Genomic DNA, 16267 nt, shown 5'->3' with positions numbered 1-16267 from the left:
GCAAAGGAAACTAATTGGAGGGAGGAGACTATTACAACTTAGATGAGATGGTCATGTTAGGACAAATCGGAAGAGTGGCTGAGCAAAGACTTAAAGGAGCTGGAAGGCTGTGGGCCATGAGGGCATCTGGGGGAAGAAGTAATGCTTTCTTACAGCCCGACCTCACAGGTACCTTGTCACTTGTCTCATGCACACTGGCCCTCCCTCACTGCTCCCCAGCCAACCGGGGCACCTCATTCCCACCTCAGGACTTTGCCGACACGGTTCCATCAGTATTCACCCTTCCCATCCCTGACCCCTGGTCCAGCTCCTTGTTTTCAGGTCTCAATCTAAATACCACCCCCTCAGGTGGACTTCCTTTGTTCCCCAACTCATTATAGCTTCGGTGCCCTCCCACAATTATTCTTATATCCCTCCCTTCAGATACTCAATAAGTAAATGAGACACTCGATAAAACAAATAAATATGAGATACTCAGTAAATAGGTGTTTGAATAAATGAACAAACAAAAAGGGCTAAAAAGCGGTAGACTCGTTGAGAACAGGACTTCTGATTTGTTCATTTATCCTCAGTGATAGGCACATTGTTCCATGCATTTAAGAGACTTTATCTTCATAAATAAATGTTATTATCAAGGAGGGAAATAGGCTGCGAGTTATGATTTGCTTAAATTTAAGCATAATAATAGACAAACAAACAAATGAGATTTTAAAAGATATATGAAACATTGAACTGTGCTTGGGGAATGATTTCCCTGCATGCTTCACTCTTTCAGCAGAGTAACCATTCCCTCCAGATGAAGTTGTCCTTGATTTCAGCTCTTGGCCCAGATGGGCCCTTTCGGGACCATTTCCCACCTGGTGAAGGGTCAGATGGTAACTTCCTCCCTTCCTGTGAGTCCTGGTTTGCTCAGCAGCAGTGTCCTGTAGAGCAGAGAGTTTCCTTCTTCTTCCTCCAGTTTGAAATCAACATGTCCTTCAATTTCCTTTGTTTCAGTCAAATTAATAAAAATAGCTGTCATATCTCAAATTCTCAATTACCTGGGGTAATAAAAATATTTTAAAAATTTCCCCCATCATCATTCATACTTTCAGGGGGGATCTCTAGGGCCATTTTCTTGTTCATGTTTGCTCAGAAAATGCCATAAGAATGATAAATGTATCCATTTAACCCCTGAGTTATTTCAAAATGCTCCTTAGGTGACTTATAAAAATCATGCAATAAGGAGCGCCTGAGTGGCTCAGTCAGATAAGCATTCAACTCTTGATTTAGGCTCAGGTCATGATCTCACGGTTCATGAATTTGAGCCCCACATCAAGTTCCACACTGACAGCGTGGAACCTACTGTAGATTCTCGATCTCCCTCGCTCTCTGCCCCTCTGCCACTCGCTCGTGCTCTCTCTCTCTCAAAATAATAAATAAACTTTTAAAAATCCTGCAATAAAATTGAAACAAAAGAAAAAAAAGACAGTAAAGTGAAACAAGAAATAATGCCAGTGCAGAGAAATTCCAGTCTCAGGGATTCAAGCAGTTACTACAGAGGGGTCACAGATTTGGCTCAGAGCAACAGAGGAACCATTATCAGTCATAAAATTCACCATATTTTGTAAGGTACATACCAGGGGGTCAGGAGACTGAAGACCTGAAAGAAGTTTCTCCCGTGCATCTTCCGAAAGGACGCTGATGTCATGAATAATATGTAAAGCAAGTGACTTTCCAATAGTTATTTTTCATGGTATCTCCCAAGGAGACTTAAGTTAGGGCCTCAGAGCAAAGTGAAGTCCTCAAGAGCACAGTTCTCTGAGGGAACAAATTGATACGGTTCAGTTCAAAAATGACGTTCTTTAATTATCTGACTTGATCCAGGGATTAAGTTTAAAATATCTGAAAGAAATGACACAGTACATCCTTCCAGAGATGCTCTTTTCTTCAATCAGGCAGCAGAGAAGCCAAGGATAAATTGTGTGGCAGGCAACCTAACATGTGTCGAAACTCTGTGTTTCTGATTAGATGCAGGTGTACACCGAGGAGCTTGGCCTCCACATGTGAGGAACCAGGCCATGTATCTGCATAGACCTATCTCTGTAAAGACCCAGACTACAGTGGACCCATGGGCCAGGGCCAGATTTCTTTCAGAGACCAATTCTCGTTTGCTGTAGCACAACAAATGGACAGTCAAAGCTCCACGGAGCGTAACCACTATATGACATAAATAACACCCCTCCCACAAACATACATTCCACAGTTAAATATCAATTCCATTTTCTGTTATTCGGTTTTGGTTTATTTACCCTATGCAGCCCCACCCATTAGCGTAGATAGTTGAGACTGTTAAAAACAAAATCAACCTGCAGAGAAAATGTCATTTTGGATTAATGACCGGGCCTGAGGCTGTTGGCTTAGTGTTTAATTTGGCTTCCTCTCAATTTGGTCCTGTGTAGGAGCTAGGTCACCACCGATAGCTTCCTCTACCAGCAGAATGATTTTGTTTTTAGAAAATATGTACAATTGGTAAGCTGTCAAAGTGAGTTGCACTTAAGGTATGCACTATTCCGAGGGAGAACATATTTTCAGCACTACTTGAAGTCTGTATTCCTGACAACACATTAAGAATTCAACACAGTAATCTTATTGTTTTAGCTGTTGCTTTTACCATTACTCATGCAGCATGACTGGAAAAAAACTAATAATGATTTTTCCCTCCCTCTGTGGTGTGTGTGTGTGTGTGAGTGTGTGTGTGTGTGTATGTGTGTGTGTGTGTGAATTTTTTTAAACTTCTGGTTTGGGATGAATGCGCCTAACAATCCACCATCTGGTGTCCAAATATTTTTATGGACGTGAATCCAAATACCACAAAATCACTGCCACGGCTCAGGTTATGGGAGACCTTTTCTTAGGCAGACTTTTTATTAAACGTGATTATTCCCGAACTATGAGAATCTCAGCCAGGAACATTAAGATTTAGCCTCGATGACCAACTAAAAAAAAAAAAAAAAAAAGATGGAAGGGAGAGAACTCTCCCTGGAGCTAATCTTGAGACCAAAAAATGAACTTTTCTTTTTGTTATCGCACTCGGCAGTATACAGACCGAATCAAAGTGACAACTTGTGCTGCATTCCTGCTGTAATCACCAGGAGTGAAGAAGATAAGGTGTGAGTAGGCTCTGTGGGAATCAAGTTTCAGCCCTGTCAGGTGTAATCAGAACCGCAGTTTTAAAACAAAGGCCTCCGCTCCACCTCTTTAGTCAGAGGACAGTTCATCTCCCCATCCCCCCAAGCACTAAAAGGAAAAAGAAGGATCAAGTCTGCTGGAGCAAAATAAAACCAAACAAAACAACAATAGAAAGTCTGAGTGCTATCTCCCCCGTCTTGACAGCCTGGGATCAATGCGTCTACATTAAATATTGGATAGCCCTCCTTCTTTAATGCAGTAATGACACCAGCTTTTAAAAATTCAGATTTCCCTCTTAACCTTCCGTGAAGACACTTGGTGAGTGAGTCTGCGCATTAGGACCGAGTCCCTAGGACACCACCCTGTCGGGAAGGGTAAAAAGAACAGTTTTCTTTCCCTCAAAGAAAAGAGATAATATGTTTACTCAGAATGTCACCCAAATTTTTAGAGCACAGAGAAAATCGCTCTGTCCGTGGATGTGCCACACAGAGAAAATTAGAACTCATATGGCTGGATTCCCTCGCAAAGTTAAAAATAGGGGCAAACAGAGCCAAAAGGATGACCTATCCTGCAGCTTCCAGCTTTGCTAGTGAAACCGATCGGAATGTTCATTAAATCATCACAGAACACTGCACGCCAATGATTTGTTATTGGTAAGACTGTCCAAGAAAGACTGGATTTTGATGCAGCGGCTTTGGGAAGAAAGGGAGAGTTACCACTCCCATTTCAGAGATCCGCAAACTAAGGTGCAGTGGAAGTGAAGCAGTTGTGCTAGGTCCCTGCAGGTCAGCGGTGAGCAAGAGACAGGTCAGAAAGAGAGAGGAAGTGTAGACTGTGGTGATAAGGCGATAACTAGAGGAAATTAAAACCTAGTAGTGTGGGAAAAGAACAATTAGCCAAGACAGAGGAGCAGGAAGGAATACAGAATGAATTACAATCAGAGGAAACGAGCCAGCAACAAAGGAGAAGGGATGGGAGGTGGGACACGGATAGGAGCTTGAGAGGAGTCTGAAGAAATGATTTAGGAAGGTTGGCTCTCTTTGGTTCCGTCAGGAACTTATTGTTTGGTTGCTGAGGCTCATAATTTAACCCCTTTATACCTCAGAGTGTCAAACTCTATGGTAGCTATCTTTATTCATGAAGCTCTTTGAGACTGTTACATGAATATTATGAATTCTAGATGAGAATGACAGCATAATTGGTATCAGCAAGTGTAGATGGTTTAAGACCAAGAAGCTAGTATTCATGAAAATGAGATCCTTTTTTAGAGAAAACACATAGAAATATTTAAAAGTTATTTCTATGATGATCATAATTACCTAAGGAGATGAAATGTTTTATAACTAGTAGGAGGTCATGGGAAAAAATACGTTTGCTTTTTGAAAATAAGCATGTGCTCATTTTTAAATCAATGCGTTTAGCATACATGGTTATTGGCACAAGTGAAAAAGATTTACCATGAGCTCAAAATAAAATTATTTTTGACTCACTCCTAAAAATCAATTGGCAGAAAGCTAAAGGAAGTGCGATTTTGGTCAGCCGAGATGTAACATCAGTGGAGAAAGGCAAATAGGAGCATGAACCACAGAAGCTGGCCATTGAAGAGAAGGGAGCGCTGATTATAAAGTAGATGAGGATGCTAAATAGGATTAGAAGAACCAGATACTGTTACAAAGGGTTGATTGAGGGGCAAAGTGGATAATAAGGCAGAGTAAGGCTTCTTTAAAACCCTCTGTGTCCAGGAAATGAATTAACTGCTCAGAAAAACTACTAAATGAGGAAGGACCACCTGAGAATAACCAAAAATGACCATGGGAAAAACAGAAGGCCCTTGATTTATAAAACCAGCATGTTTAAAAAGAAGAGGTTTTAAAAAGGGGTGAGAGAACTGAAATAATACTAAGAGGGTGTAAAAGTGAACTGAGAAAAATCTAGAGTAGACAGTGATGGAAGAATGGCTTTAGCAAAAGCCACATAATGAAAGATTCTTTAAATATCTTAAAAGCCATAGTGGGTGAGGGAGAACATTCAGGAACTTAGGGCATTGAAGTAGATTTTATTTTAACTTATTTTAGTTAAGTGCTTTGGTCTTGTCTTCATGAAGCCAATAAAATGTATTAGAAATGGAAACAGGGTCAGAAGAGTGATAAATTAAGGGCAATTAGGAATTTCCCTCCAATAAACTAAGATGATTCAGGAAGAGGTAACTCCTGAGCGGGAAGAAACACTGCAGAGATTAATGCTAACTTAATGCAGCATTTGGATGCCTCCTTGGAAAGATAGAGATACTCAGGGAAACCGAGCCAAGTAAATCTCACACATTTCTAGCAACAGAACAGGGAAGGAGTGGAAGCTTGTTAGCCTTTCCCTTTTAACTCAGGAGCAACTGAACAGTTTAAAGGTAGGTAAAACACAAGGATGAAATGACCAAATCCCTAGCTAGGTATAGGTTCAGATAATAAAGCAATCCAATTTTGAGAAAAGTTACTTCTTGATTAAAATCCTTACAGAGGCTTTGGCCATTTGCATTTGTAGAGAAGGCTGGTAAATAAACATTTGTTGGCAATATCATCATATTTTACAAATGTTATGTGTTAACTAGTATCACAGAGTAGAGACTGGTTAGGACATATTGAGAGCAGACTAAAGTCCTCCCTGCTTTGAGACTGGGACACTCTCAAGGAGGTGACATTCAGGTGGACACGAAGGTTCCCGCAAGGTTGGCCATCCAATGATGGGAAAATACATGCGCTTTACAGTGTACACATGAGCAAGAAGATCTCAGTCTCAGATTCATCCACAAGAGATGACCTCACAGAGATGGTATACAGGAAGAAATCTTTGAAGAGAGGGGGTGGAGGAAACAGTTTGCTTGGCAGAGAGGGATGGGGTGATGGGGTACTTCTCATACAGGAGGAGCCTCTGAGAAGGTCCAGAGTCTGGATTGGGAAATCAGACTGAGGACTCCTGGCAAGGGCTTGGTAAGAGCACATGTTTGGTAAGTCACAAAGGGACAGGGAAGGTATTCTAGAAAAAGGCATGGGCTCTAAGGTGAGGTGAACCAGGTTGGAAGTCTAGTTCCATCACTGTAAACATTTTTTTAAAACCTCTCCATTCTTTGGTTTCTACCCCTCAAAAATGAGATTTTAATAGAACTTGGCTTAAGGATTGTTCTAAGAGTTAAGTGAGATAATCATGCAATTTGAAGTATTGGGGTTCAGAGCCAACGGCCACGTTTCTTGAGATGTCTTCAATGCAAAAAGATGTTTTTATTTTTTAAATATTTTAATTAAATCATTTTAAAATGTTTATTTATTTTTGAGAGACACAGAGCACAAGTGGGGAAGAGGTAGAGAGAGGAGGAGACACAGAATCCAAAGCAAGCTCTAGGCTCTGAGCTGTCAACACAGCTCAATCAAACCTGATGTAGGGCTTGAACCCACAAACCATGAGATCATGACTTGAGCCAAAGTCAGACGCTCAACCAACTGAGCCACCCTGGCGCCCCTAAAGATTTTGTTTTTAAGTAACCTCTATACCTACAACCCTGAACTCAAGAGTTGCATGCTCCACTGACTGAGCCAGCCATGCACACTTTTGGTGTAAAAAGGTGTTTTTATTAAAGCAAGGGGCAGGACCCATGGGCAGAAAGAGCTGCATTATAAGTGTGAGGGGTGACTGATTACATACTTGGGTGTTGAGGAAGGTAAAGACACAGGGAAGTTTCCAAAAGGACTTTCATATGTTAAAGAAGATTTAGAGAACCTAGAGGCCTGACTAGCCTCAAGCTTTTGCCTCTAGCCAGGCATTAACATCAAGACAGCAGAGAGTTCCTGGAGGAATGTTTTACTCTGCCTGCCTCAAGCATTTGTCAATGGGCTGTAGGTTATAAGGAAATTTAATTTTATCTACATTTCCTTTTGCCTTTGTTCTCCACATCATTCCCCCCATGAACAATTTTACCCTTAAATTTTTAAGGCTGCTGAGGGAGGAAGGTCTTATCTTCTTTAACTCCTTCCTGCTGAATAGGGACATACAGATGTCCTTACCTATGGGTCAATATTGGTCAGTCCGGGAATGTATAGGGGAGTAATGAAAGGCAAAGGCAGCTGAATCCAATGTGGACAGTAAAGAAGTATCTCCATGGAAAGGATCATCTGTTGATGTGAGGTCATTGTAGTGATGGAGTCTTAGCACTAACCAGAGACACTGAAAAGGCAATATGTTAGGATGAATATGGCTGTAAGAATGAGAAGTGCAACAAAGAGACCCTTAATAGTTGACCATAATCCCCCTCCAAACCAGTAACGTAACCAAGCACTGAAAGGGAGGGAAAGATTTTGTAGAGCCTCAATTGGGGTATTCATATCTTTTAATAGCCCTGTGGCATTTTTGTGATAATCTGGGTATACACAGCATCTTTTTTAATAATGTCACATGTACCACCTTGAGCTGCTGTTAGGACATCTAAAGCCATTCTATTTTGTAGAACAGCTTTGCGTATCTGTGCGACTTCAGTATTAAGGAGATGCTGTGCTGTGAATCATTGACTACCTTCATGGTGTATTTATTAAGAGCTTCCATATACCAAAAAACACGTTTTATCCTACAGATAGAGCAAAAATGGACCGCAAATGATCATACCTATGAAAAACAGTGTCCATCTTTCTTTTAAATTGGGAAGATTACCTGGGGTAGTGATGGTTTGGATAACGTGCCCATGAATCCAGGCACAACCTAAGGTGCGATGATGACCCATCCGCCCTGGAGGATATGTGGTTAGTGCCATGTAACCAGTTGATTCCATTGGGTGCTAGCCATCTGATTCCAAGTCGCCTTATCCAAAAAGTAGCCTGGAGCACAATGGTTTGAGCACCTGTCTCTAATGATAGCCATCCTAACTTCTGTGTGCTATTTGCCCAAGTGTCATATGTATGATTTCTTTGCTTTTGACTGAGCTGTCCAATAGTGGGTGTGAGCCATAAATACGCATCCCAAATTTGATATATGCCATCCTCAGTATAGTGATAAGTGGGTTTTGTAACTTAGGCACTCATTGGAGGGCATCAATTTGTAGGTCTGTAAAGTCAGTTAATATTTTAATAGTTTGAGGGTATAAAAAGTCTGGTTATGTCCTAGTAAATTCCATGTTCTATTGATCATGGGTTGAGAAGAAACATTTTGAGTAGTGATAGATGTATCAACAAAACATGGTATCATATATTATTTCTGAAATATAAGTATATAGAGAGTGTCAATCAGTGCCTTGTAAAGGAGAAAACCCACCAGGGTAACTCAGATGTGCTTGACATGGGCAAACTCCACAAATCCAACAAGATGCTTGATTTTGCAGTTCAATATAATGTTATGCCCATTATGGAAAGGAATTGTCAGCTAAGATAGGTGAACAGAAAACAAAGAGAAAATATACAACCTTCATTGTTGTTGGAAGAGGAGTTTTAGACCTTCTACAGGTTCACAGGTGTGATAAGTCACGTTAATTTGCTCAGTGGTTTCCTGTGAAGGAGGTACAGGTTTTCTTCTAGATAGGAGCCCATGAAGGGTACTCCTGTAATTTTACTGCAGTGGGAATACATATGGACCTTTCTATTTTGGATTTAAATCCCCCGCTGTATTTGACTTCCAATCTTTTAAATAAACCATTGTCTCCAGGACGTACATGGGGTGGACTTTCAGTTATAGTTAAATCAGGTTTTAGGAGCAGGTGATCAGTGTATTCATTTAGGTAACTTATGAATGAAACCAGCCTCAAGTGAATAATTTGATGGAGTATTATAATCTTCATCCAATAGCAAGTCTACTGTAAGACATGGCTTCCCATATAATAACTCAAGAGGGCTGAGTCCTAGAGATTGTTTTGGAGCAGCTCTTACTCTGAAAAGTCCTATTGGTAAGAGAGTAACACAATTTTCCTGGGCCTCTAGACTAAGTTTAGTAAGGCATCATTTTAAAGTATCATTAGCTTTTTCCACCTTCCCAGAGGATTGTGGATGCCAAGCTAAATATAGAAAATATTTTTAAAAAATTTTTTGAGAGAGAGAGAGAGAGATAGAAAGAGAACAGGGGAGGGGAGGAGCAAAGGGAGAGAGAGAATCTTGAGCAAGCTCCATGCCCAGCAGGGAGCTGAAATCAAGTCTGATGCTTAACCAGCTGGGTGGCCCAGGCACCCCCAAAATAATTAATTTTAAAATCTTGTGTTATTTGCTATTTGCACAGTAAAAGAAGGACCATCATCACTTTGAAGGGACCATGGAAGGCCAAATCTAGGAATAATTTCTAGCAACAAAACTTTATTTCTGTGGCTCTCTTCATTTTACTCGGAAAGACCTCGATCCATCAAGTGAAAGTATCAGCAAACAGCAGTAGGGCCTCATAGCCTTTGCAAGAGGCATTTGTGTGAAATCAAGCTGCCAGTCCTCTTCTGGATATGTCCCATGCCTTTGGATTGGTTTTAAAAGCAGGAGAAGGACAGACCGTGCCTTTGGGATTTACCTGTGCACAAATGATACAGGATTGGCAGATCTGTTTTATTGTAGCTGTTAGATTTACTCATCAAATATATTTTCAATAAAATGTTTTAAAGCATTTTTTGCCCAAATGAGTAACCTGTATTACCTTCCATTGGTTATTTTTGGATATAAAGATTTTTCCTTTATTATTAACAAGCCAGTCCTGTGCATTTTTTTAATATCCTCATTCCTGAGCTTTGTGAATTTCTTGGTCTAAATAGACTAGGATTAGGGACTTTATTGGAGTTAAGACTGGTACTAGACTAAATATTTGTTTGGCTTGTGCTGCCCATTTGGCTACATGGTTTGCCAAGTGGTTTCCTTTAGATTCTAAGATCATATCCTTTTATGTTTGTTTGTTTGTTTGTTTGTTTATGAGAGAGAGAGCTTGCATGCAAGTCGGGGAAGGACAGAGAGAGGGGGAAAGAAAGAATTCCAAGCAGGCTCTGCACTGCCAGCACAAACTCTGGTTTGATCTCATGAACTGTGAGATCATGACCTGAGCCAAAATCAAGAGTCAGATGTTTAACCAACTGAGCCACCCAGGCATCCCTAAGATATCCTTCTGATGTCCTTAGAGGGGAATTGCAGCTACCTCCTTAGGTGGATGCACAGCCTCGAGTCTGGAGCCTGCTTCAGATTCTGTGTCTCCTTCTCTCTGCCCCGTTCCTGCTCATGCTCTGTCTTTCTCTCTCAAAAAATAAATAAACATTAGGAAAAAAAGAAAAGAAAAATAGTTTCAGGACCATATTTGATTGGGGAGTTATGGCTTGATAATAATCCCCTTTCCTTGCTCCCTGGGCATGTAGCAATTCAAGAGTATGGATAAGTGCTATTAATTCAGCCTTTTGAGCAGAAGTATTTGTTGGAAGGGCTTTTGCCTCAATGGTCTTAATTAAACTAACTATAGCACATCCAGCTTTTCTCCCTCTTATCCAGGAAGCTACTGCCATCAGTAAACCAATTATCATCTGCATTTTCAATAGGGGAATCCTTTAAATCTAGTCTGCTACAATAAACAAAGTCAACAATCTCTGAGCAGTCGTGTTCTTTCATAGAAGTATGATGGCCAAAGCCAGGCATAAGAAGAGCTAGGCTTCAAGTTTTACAGGTTTTAAGCATTATTTTGGGTGTATCTAAAAGCACAGCCTGGTGTTTAGTAAGTGGGCCTCCGGTCATCCATCTGTGGCCTTTGTTTTGTAAGACACTCTGGACAGGATGTGGAGTCGTCACCATCACAGACTGTCCCGTAGTAAGTTTTGAGGACTCTTGCTCTTGCCACTGCCTTGAGCTTGAATATTATCAAGTGACTTTGAAAAATAGCCCACCCATCTTATTTCATTTCCTAATTTCAGGGTAAGGACTCCCAAAGCTTGTCTCTGATTTTCTGCTACAGATAAAGTGAAAGGTTTTTCTAAATTTGGTAAAGCCAAAGCGGGGGCTGGCAAAAGCCTAGCTTTTACTGTTTGAAAGGCCGTTTGCTGGGCTTTAGTCCAGAGTAAAGGTTCCTCATCAAGGCTTCTAATTGAACCATACAATGGTGTGGCTAAGAGCCCAAATCCAGGAATCCACAGGCAGCAGAAACCTGCCATACCTAGGAAAGTACGGAGTTGGTTTTTTGTAGTTGAGGGTCCAAGATCTAATATAGCCTTTTTCCTGTCAGTAGACAGGGTACGGTGACCTGGTGTTAGCTCACATCCCAAATATTGTACTTTCTGTTTAGATATTTGCACCTTTTCAGGGAAGATGTGATACTCTCTCCTGTCTGTCAGGAAACTTAAGTTACAGAATTGCTATCAGACATTTCTTTTGTGGGACTACAGATGAAAATATCATCCACACATTGAACTGTAGTCCCTTGAGGCAAGGAGATATCACGAAGGTCTTTACTAAGTGCAGTCTCAAAAGGGTGAGGACTGTCTCTAAATCCCGGTGGCGGTGGAGTGGAGAGACTATCCATATTAACTGGGCAGCCTGTGGGCTCAAAGTTGAGGCCCATTCAAAGGCAAATAGTGGCTGTTTCCTTACTTAGACGGCTGCAAAAGAAGGCATCTTTTAAATCAAGTATTGTAAACCAGTGGGTGTCACCAGAGACCTAGGTGAGAATGGTATAGGATTTGGCACTCTAGCATGAACCTGCTTCATTTATAGTTCTTAAGTCTTGTACCATTCGATATTCTCCATTTGGCTTTTTGACTGGTAAAATTGGAGTGCTGTAAGGAGATTGACATGGCTTTAAAATACCATGTTTGAGAAATTTATCAATAAGTGGTTGTAATCCGGCCTTTGCCTCAGGTCTTAAGGGATATTGGTTCTTATGAAGTGTAGTGGTTGGGTCCTTTATTTATTTTTATGTTTATTTATTTTTGAGATGGGGGAGGGACAGAAAGAGGGAGACAGAGGATCCAAAGTGGGGCTCGCAGTCACGAACCGTAAGATCACGACCTGAGCCGGAGTTGGACACTTAGCCAATTAAGCCACCCAGGCACTCCTGGTTGCGTCCTTTAAAGTCACTTGAACCGGTTGGGCTTTAAGAGCTGTTCTAAGACATCCCAATCCCAGACTTGTGGATTTACTTCCTTCCAGATAGTAGTAGGGATACCAGGGTAAGGTTTTAGCTCTCCAGGTGTTAAAGACAACAAGCTGTCCCTTTCTTTAGAAAGAGAAAACCTGCTTCCCAGTTTATACATTAAGTCTTGTAGAAGTAATGGAGGGGGAAAAGACAGAAGGAGTAGAAAAACATAAGTAACCAATTGACTTTTGTATTTACAGGTTAAAGGCATTGTCCCATGGCACGTTTTAGTTTCCCCTTCTCTGCCAACAATTTTATGGTTAGAAAAACATGTAGGGCCAGAGTGCTGAATAAGAACAGAGTAAGTGGCTCCTCTATCAATAAGAAAATTGATAAAGGTACCTTCCACATCCAGGGTAACCCGGGGCTCAATCATCTCGAAGTCAAAGGGAGTGGGACCAGCCTCAGGGCCCCATCATGCCAGATCCTCCGGGTCCTGCTCTCAGGCAGGGAAGTGTGTTCCTGTGTCCCTCTCTCTCTGGAGATGAGGACAGTGTCTCTTCCAATGTCCTTTTTTCTTACAGACAGGACATAGCTCTGGTGGAGAACATTTGTTTGGACGGTCTTTTTTCCACTGTCTGATATGGCCACAGCAGTAGCATAGGATCTTACCTGATTCTTTGATACCAGCTTTTTCTTTGGCCCCTGGTTAGACTGGTGTCATGGGGAATATGCAATAGTGGCAGCCAATGTTTGAGTCTATATTTTACCCTGCCATTTGGTTCTCTGGCCCTTTTCTTGCTTTAAGGCCACATCTCTATTATTAAAGACTCCAATCACTACATCTAGTAGACGCTTGGGGGGAGGGGGGACAGGACGGTTTGAGGACTTAAAGCCATTTTAGTCCGTTTTTAGTGGATGTCAGGTGCCAGCTGACCTATAAAATGCATGTTTAGGGGCGCCTGGGTGGCTCAGTTGTTTAAGCATCCGACTTCGGCTCAGGTCATGATCTCGCAGTTTGTGGATTCCGATCCCGCATCGGGTTCTGTGCTGGCAGCTCAGAACCTGGAGCCTGTTCCAGATTCTGTCTCTCTCTCTCTCTCTCTCTCTCTCTGCCCCTCCCCTGCTCATGCACCGTCTCTCTCTGTTTCAAAAATAAACTATAAAAAAGATTTTTTTAAAAATAACAAAAATAAAATGCATGTTTAGCATACTGGTTCCCTCAGGTGAAGTTCTGTCCAGATTTGCATATCTACGGTTGGCTTCTATCAAACAACCCTGTATTAGAGCTGTGTTCTCACCAGCTCCTTGAATAACTTCCTAAGTTTTATGAAAATTTACTGGTATAGAGAATCCTTTTTTCATTCCTTCTGTTAAACAAGTGATCATATGATCTCATCTTTCCCTTCCAGGTCTGTCCTGGTAACATCAATGTGCTTCGGTATTTGGAAGAGCAGCGCCTCCTACCGGATAACGTTCCCTATCTCTGGTTGCCCTTTCATCAGGGAACTCTTGAGCCCCTGCCCAGATACATACAGTTCCTTTCCTCAGGGGTGCAACGAATTCATATGACGTATATATCTTGCCAGGTCAAATCAAACAGGATAGACATTTGTTGAAAGCCCTGAATAAGCTGAGAGGGGTTTTTGCGATATTGTCCTTCTTGTTTTTTTTTCTTTTCAGTCAAAAGTTCTCACGTATTTATTACTGAACTAACCTACGGGTGCAGAAGCATAATAACAGAGAAAAAACATTTCCCTAATAAAACCTACCCATTGTGCAGGTAGTAGGGAGGTTTGCAGAGTGATGGGATAGGGACACATGACCTTCCTACAGCATAAACATGTATGCCATCTCATGAGCGATTCCTTACAGACCCAGCTTGGTTCTTCTCCAGTGCCACCTCTTGGAGTTGTCCCTGATTTTATTATCCGTTTTCATCTGAATTCACGGGGGAATGGGATGATTCTGCTTTTGTTTCTTGGCCAGGAATCGCTTGATCCTGAAAGTCTTGTAAGAAGACATGGCAAGGATCAGTCACCTGCACACACCACGATGCGTCCTAATTGTTGTTTTATCTGAGCCAGGTCTGCCATGGAGAAGGGGACATGGACTTGAATCTTGCCCATTTCTCCATTTGCAACTTCCCTAAGAGGATGCATTCCAAACTTAGCTGGAATTCCTGCAAGATAGGGAATTCCTCTCCTTGTATGTCCAGCTGGGCTGGGAGCAGAGGTGTCTTGGGGTTCGTAAGGAGGAGGGATAGCAACAGAGCCAGTGTCCTCTTTGTCTGGACTAGCCAGTGATTCCTGAAGTAGCCCCGGTTTATTGGGAGGAATGGGCCTGTTTAGACAGTCATCATCCAGTATGTCCAGATGGGGTTTATTAACCTGGTAACACATTCTAAAATAGGCCCTCAGGCCCAAATCCTGATTTAGGGCCATGAAGGGCTGGATATGGGTATCTCAGTCCATTTGCCCTGCTTGTTGCCAGAGAGATCTAACTGATAGATCATTCTGAAGCTTAATGTCCCATTAATGGGCCATTTTCCCTCAACTCCTAAGGAGTACTAAGGCCATGCAATGTTACAGATTCTTCTTTCCTAGATCTTACAATCTGAATTGATTCCAGTGGGTTAAAAGGCATCCCAAGGGAGAATCCTTGGGGACTAAAGAAGAAGCTCCCCGGCTTCTAAAAAAGTAGAAAGGTCCATTACCAAACATCCCCTGCCCCTGTCTCCGGGTGATGTCCCAGGTGCAGCTCATGTCAGAGGTTCCCAGTGTCAAAAGCTACCTGAGGCATCCCCAGAACAAAACTGCTGCTGGTCACCATTCCACCATAAAGGCCTGTGGGAGGAATGCTAGCTGGCATCTCTCGCTTCCCCATTTGCGTTCTAGATTATAAATGGGTGGCACTGAATAGATCGAAATACATGCCATGCCTTGAAGAATCCTTCCTTTTTAAACCAGAGAAAACATTAGGAAAGTTTTGCAAGGGGAAGTTACCCAATTTTGTAATTTAAGTAGCTAGTAGGGGACACTGATGGAAAACAGTTAAGACAGAAATCCATCATGATCTAACCGACATTCCAACACATGTAGTCTTTATAACCAACTTCCCTTGGAAATAGCCCCCAGTTGGGTTTTAATTCAGTCAGGTACTCGTTTTGATGAGCTCCAAGAGGAAGTATCGAGGCCAGAAGTGGCTAGACCAGAGATACGAACCGTATCACATTAGACGAAGGAGGAGGAAACCTCACACAGGAGTCTTAAGACTGGCAGCCATTCCGGTGACTTTGGTGGCTGTCCTGTGCCCGACACAGACAACTTTTGTATAAGAATAAGAATAAAGAGAGGTCATCAAGTTTCTGAGTCTTATTAGCATTCCGGCCAAGGGACTAACTTACAGCCAAAAGGCAGGCTTTCTCTTCCCCATAGAGTAGCCATGGGTTAAAGGATTGCAGCCTGAGCAATCGACACGAAAGTATTCCAATAAGACCACATTCCCTGAAAAGCCCCTGAAATGAAAGTAAAGGGAGGGGAGTACTTACCAAGTTTGCATTGAGGCTCAGAGTCCAGATAAGAAGACTCAGGCCTCACGTTGGGATGCTAAAATGATGCAGTTTGACCTGTTGGGGTTAGGAGCCAAGAGCCAACAAAGAATTCTTAAGACTTCTTTGGTGCAAAAAGGTGTTTTTATTAAAACACAGGGGCAGGACCCCTTGTGGGCAGAAAGAGCTGCTTTGTAAGTCTGAGTGGTGACTGATTACATACTTGGGAGTTGGGGAGGGTAAAGACTCAAGGAAGTTTCCAAAAGGACTTTCATATGTTAAAGAAGACTTAGAGAGCCTGACTATGCTCAAACTAAGATTGTTTTTGTCTCTAGCAAGACATTAGCATTAGGACAGTTGGGATTTCCTGGAGGAGTGTCTTACTCTGCCTGCCTCAACTATTTGTCAATGGGCTATAAGGAAATTTAATTTTATCTACATTTCCTTTTGCCTTTGTTCTCCACATCAAAAATCTGTGAAAAAGAAGAACTCTAGCAATAGCTA

General features: G+C 41.8%; 1 pseudogene; it reads right to left on the bottom strand.

The window, feature by feature from the left end:
• Window positions 1-14082: 14082 nt before the first annotated feature.
• Window positions 14083-14238, bottom strand: LOC120229422 (annotated as a pseudogene).
• Between the last annotated feature and the right edge of the window lie 2029 nt (window positions 14239-16267).

Source organism: Hyaena hyaena, unplaced genomic scaffold (assembly GCF_003009895.1).
Source record: "Hyaena hyaena isolate Hyena2069 unplaced genomic scaffold, ASM300989v1 scaffold_32, whole genome shotgun sequence".
Lineage (NCBI taxonomy): Eukaryota > Metazoa > Chordata > Mammalia > Carnivora > Hyaenidae > Hyaena > Hyaena hyaena.
The sequence above is the reverse complement of the archived record's forward strand: the minus strand, read 5'-3'. Positions and strand labels throughout refer to the sequence as shown.